The sequence below is a fragment of the Motacilla alba genome, chromosome 1 (genome assembly GCF_015832195.1).
Source record: "Motacilla alba alba isolate MOTALB_02 chromosome 1, Motacilla_alba_V1.0_pri, whole genome shotgun sequence".
NCBI classification, from domain to species: Eukaryota; Metazoa; Chordata; class Aves; order Passeriformes; family Motacillidae; genus Motacilla; species Motacilla alba.
Window position 1 is genome coordinate 18,629,812 of NC_052016.1, and position 13,264 is coordinate 18,643,075.

The following is a 13,264-nucleotide window of genomic DNA, read 5'->3' on the forward strand; positions in this document are numbered from 1 at the left end:
GCAAGACATTAATTATTTTCTTAATATTGGCCACGAGGAGCAATGTCTGCATGCTTAATAACTTGTACTTTTTGTGGAAGTCCATGAAGATTAATTCTAAAGAAAAATGCAATATTTGTAGGTTGCATTAACTGGGCAGTGTCTTTGCCTGCAAGAAGGATTTATGACAAATTGAAATATAATTTTTGAAAGGGAAAAAATGCTTTGTGATCAAATTGAAATTCCACAGCTCATGCAGATGTTCAGCTGCATTACAAGGCGGTATGTGCAGCTGCCTTTTTTCAGATTTCACTTTTCCATGAGCCAGTACCTGAGGCAAGAATACCTTAAAGAAAGACTCTCCTAGTTTCTGTTCCATCATGAGTTTCTGTAAAGGGTGTTGCCTCAACAAATTAGGACCACTTTTAAAAAATGTAATATATTATTGGTTAAAAGCCTTTTTTTCTTTTTTTTAAAGCTACTTGCCAATTTTAAAGTGGCTACTATTAACCATTCCATTAAAAACAAAACAAATCCTCCCTTCAAAATGCAGTGTTGCTATCCATTAGCAAAGCTGCATAATGTACAAGAGAGAAAGGTTAAGTACTAAATCTTGTTCAATTGCTATAAAAAAACTACGCATACTTTGATAGGGTAAAGGTACATGCTGATACTGTGCTTTCAAATGGATTTTGAAACATGATCATGAGACAAGCAGCAGTCACTTGGCATTAAGGTTGATGCTTCTATCACTAAAGCTCCAATACAGGCTGCTGAACAAAAAACAAGACTTCTCTCTGCAGTTCAACTTTTTTTTTAACATGCATAGGTGTATATACAAACCACCTTTCCACCTACAGCATCCAATTTGCACAGGCAGAAGAACATGAGCTTTAGATGTATCATTCACACACATTTCCAGCACAGTACATCTTGGCCTCAAAAACAAATGTTTTGGGTTTGTTGTTTCCAAAAACTCACTCAAATGTCTCTCTAAGTGCCTTCACACACCTACAGTGAGGATACAAACACAGGTCTAGCCCCAACAGAAGGAGTAACACAACATGCCTGGAGAGCTTTGGTTGCCCTATCCCAAATTATTCTGCATCACTTGAATTTATAACAGGTGGTAGTGCACAAGCAAAGACTGTTTAAGCTTGTCAGCTGGGTTTAATCTAGATTTGCATCTAAGCACAGGTCTGTCAGGGACTCAATGCTTTTTAAAGCATTAATACATTACCTGCAGCTTTGCAAATTCATTTATTTAAGGGTGAGTTGGAAAGACTGATGTAAGAGGACTGATTTTCAGATAGCAGAAGTACCATCAAAACAAAAACCTGCAAATCAACTGACATTAAACACCCAGAACAGTTTTCAACAGGCTCTGGATGGACTGGGTGACCTGGGAGCTGGATGTGCATAAGGCTGGTGTGGGCAGCACCCCTGAGGCAGCAGTGCCACCTGGTTCCCACTCCATGTCACCATAGGGCTGCTCTTCTTCCCACAGGGATTCACAAGCTTGCTTACACACAGGCACTTCGTAGATTTGGCAGTGCTGAATGCAAATCATCGCACTACATCACCCATGTACAATTTCAGGATCAGCTGAGCTATGAAATTTGGAACCAAGACTCCCTATTTCTACATACAGTTTTTATTTCTCTGGTTTTACATTTTTTAAGTCCAAAATCACTGCCAGTTATTTAGTACCATAAAACTGTATATGTGCACACATACACACTCAATATATACAAAATACTTTTCCTTACCTTGTCAGAGAGACAGCTGAGCTAGAGAAAGATACTGACACACAGCTGCTCTAGCCCACAGCAAAGTGCAGTGGTAGGAAATAGACACCAAAGCTTAGTCTTCATAGTCAAAACACATCACTAAGAATAGGTTTGGGAAGAAATCTCAGGTATCCTCAATATGCCTTCCTTCCCACTATTAAAAAAAAACACAGTAATCTCAGGACTGAGTGAAGGCTTCATGTTTTGAGGATCATTTGGGCTTTGTCAGCAGCACAGACAAAATAAGGTGAAATTGAGGCAGTTTGAATGCTTGTCCTCAGCTATAAGCACCCACCTTATGACTCTGAAGTCCAGCAGACTCCCTTTTTCTGTTTCTGAAGGCACATTGATATTTACTGCTGTATTTTCCAAGTTAGCCATAATGCTGCTGCCTGCTTTATCATCAATTAAAGTTACAAAATGCAAAAAAGAAACCAAAACCATTACACACTTACAACACTTGAAATTCAAAAGTTAAGGTGCTTTTCCCCCATTAGGCCTTTGTTGGGGGGGTAAAAAAGCTCCTGCAGGCAGGGGGTCAGAGCTTAGCCAGCCAGCAACACCCAGTGCTTTCTAGCACATTGTTTGAGCCCTGAAGCCTCTTGGCTGTAGCACGTTGCACAGCCTTTATGCTTGATCATTAAATAAAACGACCTGTCAACACTGTACCCCTGACAGCTCTGTAAAAAAAAGCATTTGAAGGGCACATCTTGGGCAGGAAGCATGCATCCAAGAACACCAGCACTACTGCTGTGTACTTCAGAGAGCAGACACTGTTTTATCCAGTATCTCTAGAGCTTCAAATAGAGCACCTGCTTCATCTATACAGCAGTGAAATTCCAGGTATTAAGCAACATTCCCTTCTTTTACAAGTCTGAACATTATTAGATTCCAGGACTCCTTATTCATCTTCTGTCTTAAATATCAAAACTAACACTATTTGTAGAAATCACTGAACAGCAATTGCCTGCTTATTGTTAAGTAACTTTAGACTTCCACATATGGGATTACTAAGTTTACCAAGAAAAATAAGTCTGTTTCAAAATACTCTTCCAATTACTCAGGGCTCAACGTTAGAGATAAGTATTCTTCTAAATTTAATTATGCATACAAATATAGGCCAAAATATATTTATAAACCTGCAATAATTAGGTAAGTGATAAAAGCAGAATGGATGCAAAACACTAAAAACTACAAATTTGTCTGTTGTGGTAGAGTGCAAAATAAACTACAACAGTTTCATCCTTATTCCAGTCTCTACTGGACACTTACACTGGCTGGACTGGAGTGTCTAGTCCTAAGCTACACATGAATAGAGGAAGACGCAGCCCCATGGACTTCAAAAACCAGAGAACTCTTGGGTTGGGTTAAGGTGCAAAAAGAGACAGAAAGAGCTGTTGAAAAACAAAGGATTTTCAATTTAAGTTTACTATTCTGCTTGGAAATGGAAGTGGAACAAATGTTGATTTCTTTCTAACTTCCATAGCAACCCACTCACACTGAAGTTATGTGACTCAGAAGCTGTTTTCTTTAAATGCAGCCATATGGCTTTTAAACACTTTTGATTCTATGCCCAGATACAGAATCATTATTTCTTCATTTTATTGTCCTGAAAGACTCCAAATAACCAAAATTTATAATTCATATGAATTTTACTTAAATTAATCAGCAATTATATTTCTCAAGTTCCTGCTAGGCATGCCCAAGGGCTTTACTTTTTACTTTAGAAAAAAGACTACAGAAACCCATATCAAAATCAGAGATATGTCCAGAAACCTAGGTTTTGCAATTTTTAAACACTGTGTATGTATTTATGCCAAAAAATACTTGTTTCTTGTTTATAATTTACTACTTCATTGCCATTAAAAGTTCACATTTCTCAAGTAAAGGCTCAAGCAATGCACAGCAGCTGCTGTAAGTGTATGCTCAAAAGTCTACACTACACTTGCATCAGAGTAGAGTAAGAAGTCTAAAAAAGTCTGAAACACAGCCAGTTTTATTATACTAGACATGCTTAGAGGTACTTAATATTCAAAAGCTACATTACAACTTAATGTTATTTAAAATGAAAGCAAAATAGCATGATCATGGTCCATAATCCTTTTCCTAATTTTAGGAAGACATTTTGCATTCTAGAGTGTTTTGTCATATTACCAAATTGTAGAAAAATGAAACTAATTATTAGGTAGTTACAATTTGGTAATTATTAGAAAACAAACACATAGAACTACATGACTAAAGGGCAGCTCACAGACCAAGACTATCTTGTCATCAGCCAGAAACTCACAGAGGGTTTAGCACCACATAAAGAATATTTCACAGGACAGGTTCCCTCACATCACCCGCTTTGAAAACAATCTCTTTCAAGATGTTGTATCTGTGTTTCTTTCCAATGCCATTAACCAGTATTTCTTAAAACTGAAAAATTTACCATATCCATCACATTTTAGCACAATACCTCCAAATAGCCAGTCTTCAAATATATCTGATTTTCCAATTCAATGACTACAATGTCAAAATGGACACTTTAAAAAAGCAACAGCCCTTTTTGTACAAATACAATTTATATCGCAGAAAAGCTGGTTACTACCTGCAAAACACTCATGACACTTTCCTGCTAAAGTCCTACACAGGCTGCTAGGTTGGGTTTTAGGATCTGTGGAGGCAACACACAGAAATGCCACAGAAGTTTCCAGTAGAACTGCAGTGCACACTTGACATCCAATTCCTACCTCTAAAACTGCACCAAGCAAGAGCGAACACCATTATCCTTCCAACAGCCAAGAACTCTTCCTGCAGCCCAAACTGCCTGTGGAAATGGACCTAGCACAGGCTGCAGACTCTGACCAGCATCATGCTTGTAGCCAGGGACTGGAGTAATAGAGGCTCTAGCAAAACACATACAGCATTTTCCACACTTGAGGAGTAAATTAAGGGTGTGGAAATCTCAGCCTGCATGTATGTCCTGAAGGCCTGATACAGGAATTCCTCAAAAGGAACGCCTATCCACTTCCCTTTAATTTCAGTGCCTCAAAATGACATTTTCCCCCTTTCCCAGTTTGACACTCCTCACAAACATCTTTTATTCTAAACATACACTAAAAAGTACAATAGCCTGGTTTTACCTCTCTTGTTGGCAGCTTTCAGATTAGAAACATGCAATAATGCTTCATTTTTCTAAATTGTAAACCTAAGGTTTTGGTTTTTTTTTGCCTGTCTGCTTCCCTACAGCTGTTATTATGCACCACCATCAGTGAGACAGGAAAACAACAGGGAAATTATTTACAGCATGGCCACAAAAGCCTTTTTGAATATTACAGATATCACAGCCACACACAAAGTGCCCATGTCTATAATCTCTTAAACAGCTACTTCTCCACACCAAGAGAGCCAACAACAGATACAAAGGGAAGATTTATTTCAAGGCGCACTTCAATCACTGAGCACATGAAAACAGATTCAAGCACCTGGATAATACCCCTGAAGGCACCAGGACATCATTTTCCAAAAAGAATTAGACTTTTCAACTGAAGTTCTTCCAATTTTTACATCCCTATTTCTTGTCAGCTGTTCACAGAAGTTCAGCCCTTGATCACACAGCCTTCTTTCTCTAACCAGTGCTATGCAATACCATGGCAATAGCAAATTGCAATAAATGATCTTCACTTACCTTGCCCTTGTCCACTGATCTGGTGACCCCACAGCATTGGAATTACTGCCAATATCCAGTGCATCTTCCCTGCTACTCTGCCACTTCCTTGTCTTCCAGCCATTGCATTATTGGATGCTATACAAGGAAATATTATTGAATGCTTTAGTTATTACTCTTGGGAAATATACCTTTGGGTGAAGGAAAGCAAAAAGCTCCCATAAATTTCCTCAGTACACATCTATAACTCTCCCTTAATAAATACTCACTGGCAAAAATGCTTTTTCATTCAGAACCTCCCTGTTTGCTCAAGACTGTCACCTCATAGGTCACTACAAAATCAAAACAGGCTGCTCTGAAAATGCTTGAATTTTCCTTTCATACAGAAAGCCTGAGCTTCACAAAAAGAGCCCCACAAAAACAGATCCAGCCAGGCTTATAAGACTTGAACAAGCAGCACTTCACTGAGTCTCTTAGAAGTCTTATTGTATAGCATAGAAAATTTCCTGAGGCAAAGCCCCTCAATTAACTTAAAACTTGAGTTGTTTTTTGTTTGGTTTTTTTTTTTTTTTTTTAATATTAAAACATTTAGATGTGTCAGTAGTTACTTCTCATTGTGGACTTTTAGGAACCAACTATATCTTCCAGTCACCACATTTTTCATATTATAGAATGATTTGGGTTGGAAGCAGTTTTAAAGCTCATCTCTTTCTGACCCCCTGCCATGGGCAGGGACACTTCCCACTAGACCAGAGTGCTCAGAGCTCCATCCAGCCTAGCCTTGAACACTTCCAGGGATTGGGCAGCCACAACTTCTCTGGGCATCATCCCTGGCATCAACAACATTTACCTATTTATTATTCCACACCACACCTGCTCTTATAGCACTCTGACTCAGATCTGCTCCTTCAGAAGATTTGTTTAATCAAATACTGATTTGTCAGAACTGTACCAATTACACAGGACTGGCTGGAATAAATAGAATTTCATTTCTAGTCTAAAGCATAGCCAGCTATTACAGAAATTGGTATATGAATATTTGGGAAATATTTTATTTTTAAAAAAGCTATTTTCCAAACTCATGGATGTAGCACCCATCCATAACAAAAGGTTCAACTGAAACTATAATCCATAATTCTCAATTCTGACCTATTATCTAGTGAAAAATATCTCTGCTTTATGCATCTTAAAACCCCAGTACTATTTACAGAATAAAAACCTAAGGAAGACTACAAAAGCAGACATGTAGAATACTACCCGTCATTTTCTTCCTGTCTCACCTACCCCCATCTATGGAGAGAAGGCAGGCAGTGGAAGCTCCTGCAAGAGGGGGTTTTGGTTGACTGGTTAAAGGGAAAAGATAATTCTCCCTGTTTCTTGTGACCCTCAGACTTTCACTTTTGCATTTAATCAGTGCTCTAACCACCTGCCCCGATCACAAAATATCTGCCTATGCACCTCCTGTAGCTGTTCAGAACAAAAATTGTCTTTTGCATCAAAACTGGTAGTGGAAGGTAACCCTTTTGCACAGAGGAACCTGCCCATTGTTATAAACACCTTGATTTTTCTGGGAAGAGCTTATTTGAGGCCCCTTAGAGCTGGTGTTATTTCAGCAATCAGTTCCCTCCCCAGCCAGCACATACAGCTCCTCTCTGTCACCTCTCAGGCATTTGGAGGGAAGAGAGAAAGAGATGGTAAAAAAATTTGTCTGTTTTGGCCTTGCCTCTTTTTTGACTATTTAAGCCCCATAGGAAAGGAGAAGGAAACAACTGAAAATGGGAATTCCAAAGCAAAAATTTAGAACAATAAATACAAATAAAGGTCCTAAAATATATGAACATTAGCACTGTAAGGTCAAAGAAACAGTCTTGTAAAATCAGTATCTTGAAAAAGATTTTCTGCTTCATGAATATTCTTTCCTCAAACTAACAGACACATTCTTGATGCTCAGCCCAAGCAAACAGATGGTATTCAATTAGTTATTTACCTACTTTACCATTAATTAAAATGTCCAAGATAATTTTTGTTTTGACTGTGTCTACAGAAAGCTAGAGTTCCACAAAAAGCTGGCAATTGTATCTACAGCCCTGCTAGCTGTAATATAAATATTACAACTGAGAAAGCGTTAAGATACCCAAAGGCTTTTTCCAAGGGCACGTAGGGATAGAACAAGGGGGAACGGCCGCAGACTGTAAGAGCATAGGTTGAGATTAGATATTAGGAATAAATTCTTCACTTTGAGGCTTGTGAGGCCCTGGAACAGGTTGCTCAGAGAAGCTGTGGCTGGCCCACCCCTGGGACTGTTTGAGACCAGGCTGGATGGAGATCTGAGGAACCTGGTCTGGTGGAAGGTGTCCCTGCCCATGGCACAGAGATGTTGGAACCAAATGATCTTTAAGGTCTCTTCCAACACCAACCATTCTGTGATTATATCAGAATCTCACCAGGAAATGTTTAACTTTTAGAAAATCTTTTTTGGCTTGAAAGTCCATAACTTCTAGACAGAGGAAAACAGCCACCTTACTAGAGGGAAATCTAGACACTGTATCCATAGTATTCCAATTAAGAACAAAAGAAGCAAAAACTATAAGGTTTTATTTTGGATCTAAGAGCCACTTTCTTCACAACACAGGAACCATCCCTAAAAGAAGTTAGGCAGAAGAGGCTGCAGGGACTGAGTGAAAGCTGTGCACATCAGAACAGCACAGAACTCCAAAGAGAGGGAGGGAATCTAAGCCTTAAAGATATTATTCCTGTCATATTTCTTGTCTTCTATGAGATAGTTTGTAGAGGGAAAGAAGCAAAGCACAGCAACTAACAAATATGTAATTGAAAGTTCAAACTAGAGTTTCCATTTCCCAAGGAAAATTCAACAGGAAGCTTTCATTATAGAAGCAGAAAACGGCTTTAGATTCAAAACCATTAATCCCCTCTGACTCCTGAGTCTCACTTTTCACACAGGTGCAGGCAAACAGGTTTATCTCAAACAAACACATTTTTAAATTAAAAGAACACTTCTTCTAACAGAGAAGTACATTACAGTAAAAAAGCTTAACTACCAAGTCTGTAATTAACCTTTACAGTATTTGGGTTTACACTAGTGCTGCTTCAGCCCCTCAAATATAAGAATAAAATGACTAAGGACAGAAGCAAGGCATAAGTATGTCAAATCAATAGGAACAGCATGTACAACAGGTCTAGAGGGGCAGAAGGCAGGAAAAAAGTCTTCTTTTTTCACCCTTCCTTTAGTTATCTTGTAAAGAGGTGAACAGAAATTACAATTATACAAAAAATATTTTTTAAAGCAAGTTTTTGTTGTTGCAAGGCCTACTGAAGGAAAGCCAAGAGATACACAAATCACATCCTCTCAAAGGCACAAAAAAAAAAAAATTATTAGTTTAACTCCATAGAGAAAAATCTACTTTTTATACTGCCCTCCAAAGCTGCTACAACAGAAAAAAAATATACACTCCATTAAGAGGGAAATAAAAACTTACCTGTAAATCTTCCTTCACCCTACTCCTTCTAAACCAACAATTCTCCCTACACAAGCAAAAAACAAGCCCAGCTCCTCTCCTATGCCCTTTATAGCCCATCCAACCAGGAGTCAGCTGAATTCAATAACATCTCAACCTTAATGCAGCTGTGCTCACACACGTCCTGCACTAAAACACACACGGGGGAAAAAATAATAAACCAGCTACCACTACTCCCTATTTTACTCCTTTTTTCTCCACTAAACCTGCATGTATAACTCTAACCAATAAATAGCCATGAGACTTACCAGCTTCACAGCCAAGAGAAAATGGAAGAAGACCTTCTTCACATTTATAGACAATTAAGATCAACTAATTTAGAGTGAATCAGGTGCAGTCAGTTGGCAGGAAATCAGGGAACATGGATAAATCTGTCATAGAAAGGACTCTAACAAAGTCTAAAGTTTGTTTTAGATGAGGCTTCTGCTGAAGTAGTGTTGGCATGAAGAGCTGGGAGGCTTTCAGCTGCATTTCCAGAGATTTGTTGCCATCTAAATGGCACAATTCATTAAAATCCACAGGCTTTGCAGAATTTGATTTGTGGGTGGCAACAACTTTCATGTATTTTGCTTTCTTTCTGTTACTGCCTGGCCTATTTTATAGGCTTTTGTCTTGTTTGAATCACTGAGTATATCAACTATGAAGACTCAAGTATCCTTTTTAGTATAATTAATTTAGAAGTTTCTCTACAAAGCTATATATTTTAAAAATACTTATTCTATGCAAGCATAAACTTCATAAATCTTTAGCAAATGACAAAAAAAAAAAAAAGCCAGCTTCCTGGCAAATCATGGGAATGTCACTTGCCTCATAAAAGTGGAAGTTACCATTGCAGATGAAATAGAATTTTGCCACTTAACTATATTTAAAGAACAGTTTTCCTCTCCACACAGAACCTATGAAATATCAGGTATAGATAGTAGGAAGGGATAAATGGCTTCTCTGGCCATTGTTAATACAGGCAGCCTCACATATCAGTTGGATCTCTCTGAAATGGCAACATGATACAGGAGTTAAAGCAGGTACATTAAATGTTTCAAATTATGTAGTCATGCAGAGGAAAAAAAGGGGAAGAGGGGAATCAAGCCCCAAAATACTGATAAAATATCATCAAACCCACAAAATATCCTATAAATATTCTGAATGTTGATGTCTAATGAAAGTCCAAGGACAGATTAATTTTTTTTTTAGCACAGATTATAAAGTGGATGCATTTTTACATCCCTGAGACAAGACTCTGACCTTCCTTGCATGCACAAAAGTCTATGGTACCAGCAGGCTTGTTTATATGCATGGAACTGAAATCAGAACCTGGTCTGATGCATTTAAAATAATTGAATTTATCACTGATGTCTTGCTTTGCCTGTTACAAAGACTGTATTTTTTAACCTCATTTCTGTTAGTGCATTACCAAAGACATTATGATTCCAAAGTCCCTCAGAGGGCCATCTGTGGAACCAGATACTCTCTGAAGAGGACCTCCCTGCAGTATCAGGACTGGTTTGCCTGTTTAAATCCAGATGCAATACAAGAGCAGCAAAACAAGGTCCATACCACACCAGAGGTTTCCAGAGCTGCCCTCGCTGGGCCGGAGCACTCCTGCTCCTCACTCCAAGCTGCCAGACACTGGCTTTGTGACCAGAAGGTGAGCAGCCATGAGCTCCCATCCAGAGCTGAACAGAAAACCTAGGACATCTGCCAGCCTGGAGGCAGCCATAGCTCAACTGAGATGGCAAATCCATTGCTGGAACATAGATTTTTGTGACTTCAGAACAGGGGCCTCTGCAGATCATGGTATCACAGAATCTTAGAAGAGTTTGACTTCAAAGGGACCCGCAATGGGCAGGGACACCTTCCATCAGACCAGATTGCTCAGAGCCCCATCCAACTTGGCCTTGAACACTTCCAGGGATGGGGCAGCCACAGCTTTTCCTGTGCCAGTGCCTCACCAACCTCATAGCAAAGAACTCCTTCCTAATATCTGACATAAACCTACTCTCTGTCATTTTAACACCATTCCCCCTTGTCCTGTCACTCCAGGCCCTTGTAAAGAGTCTCTCTCCATCTTTCCTGTGGGCTGCCTTCAGGCACTGTAAGATCACTCCAAAGCCTTCTTTCTTCCATGCTGAACAATCCCAGTTCTCCCAGCCTTTCCTCACAGCAGAGCTGCTCCATCCCTCTGATCACCTTGGTGCCTCCTCTGGCCTGGCTCCAGCAGGTCCCTGTCCTTCCTGTGCTGGGACCCCAGAGCTGGATGCAGCCCTGCAGGTGGGGTCTCAGCAGAGGGGGCAGAGGGGCAGAATCCCCTCCCTGCCCTGCTGCTCACGGGGCTTTGGATGAGCCCAGCACACGGGGGGCTCTGGGCTCCCAATGGCCAGGGCATGGCCAGCCTCCCACCCACCAGCACCCCCAAGTCCTTCTCCCAGGGCTGCTCTGGATCTGTTCATCCCCAGCCTGCATTGGTACTGGGGTTGCCCCAACCCAGGTGCAGCAGCTTGGAGTTGGTCTGTTAAATCTCACAAGATTCCCATGGGCCACCTCTTGAGCTTGTCCAGGTCCCTCTGGATAGCATCCCATCAATCAGGTGTGTCACCCACACCCCTCAGATTGGTGCCATCTCCAGAACCTGCTCAGGGTTCACTCAATCCACTCTCTGTGTCACTGATGATGTCTTCTTCAGTTCAGCAAGTCTGCCTGAACCTTCTGTGGTATAATTACAACTTTCCAAAACATATTTAGTAAGAGTGATTCGAAACATCTGATAGCAATTATTGATTATTCAGTAACATACTAAATCATTAAGTCACTAACTTATAATCAGGTTTGCTTTCAGAACCTTTCAAAGTTTGAGTAACTGTTGATTCTTCCATACTTTCTGATTAAAATTTAAAGTGAAAAATGTTAGAGTTGAAATATTTTTAAGAGTGAACTTTTTTAACATCAGATTAATGTTATAAAGAAAGTAACATATGTACTGTTAGGAGAAATAAAAATCACCTACAGACATATTGTAACCCTGAAATAATGGTTCCTGAATGAAGGCAAATGTGTTTTAAGCTGTGCCTTTACAAAGATAGCTTTCCATTTTTCTTTTTTTGCAAATAAACTTATCAATTTCACTTTTTCTGAAACACTATGAACCTTCAAGACAATTTCATTAAGACTTAAAAAGGTTTTATTTCCCAAAATGTAAAAAAACAAAACAAAACAAAACTTCCTTTGCAATAGAAAGTTTAAATATTGCATGACTTTTGCTTTTAAGATTTTTCATCCAGTTGTTCAGATGATAGGCTCTGATACAGGAATTGGCTGTATCACTTCAGAGAGCAGAAGATGGTTGTGGAAACTGCAACCAATTTATTTCCCAAGTGGTTAGATTAGATCATGTCCATGATCTGATTGAGAAATATCTGTGGGCTGCACTGGTCAATCTCACTAGATTTGTATAACTTTTGTAGCAATCTTAAAAGAAGAAGAATATCAGCAACATTCAGCTGACATGGATATTTTAGTTTTTAAGTCTTTCTGATTCACAAAAGAGAACAAAGGAGTAAATAAAACTGTGACTAATAAACATAAGTTCCCTAATTACAATCACTCATACCTTCTGCTTCTGCATTAACATATCAAAATCAATAGAATTGACTTTTGTTCCATAAAACCATTTGTTTTGGTTTTCTTTGCTATCTCATACACTGAGAAGTAAACTTCCAATGCATTAAGAAATTTCAGGTAACTGGCTCTGTCAATACAGATGAAGGATGAGGAAAAAGGGAATAGGAGAGTAATACATTTTTCACAAAGTATTGGATCCCATGAACAAGTTAATGATGTTTTAAAGTGAGAAAATGTGAGGACAAAAACTTTTCAAGTTACTGAGTGATAATAATGGGGCTATCTATTGTGCATCCATCACCTTGAAGTACCTGACACATATTTTGGACTGTTTTCATGCATTTTCTTTATGATGATTAATAGTGGCATTGTACCCCCTGAAATAGCAGCCCATCACAAAGAGAAAGGTGCACTAAATTAAATTCAGATGTTAACTACTTTGATCTCAAACATATGTGGAGCATAATATTGAAATATTACGACAAAAAAACCCAAGCAAAACAAAAAAAAAAACCCACAAACAAACAAAAACAAATAAAGAAACCCACCAAACACTGTGAGAAACATTTATGTCTAAAATGAGGATCCACAACAAACAAATAGCAGAGAAAAAGGAGTAGGAGCATAATATTCTGCTGTAACATCTGCACTTCTCTGAAGCTTCATTATTCCTATCTCTTTTCCCCACTCTACAC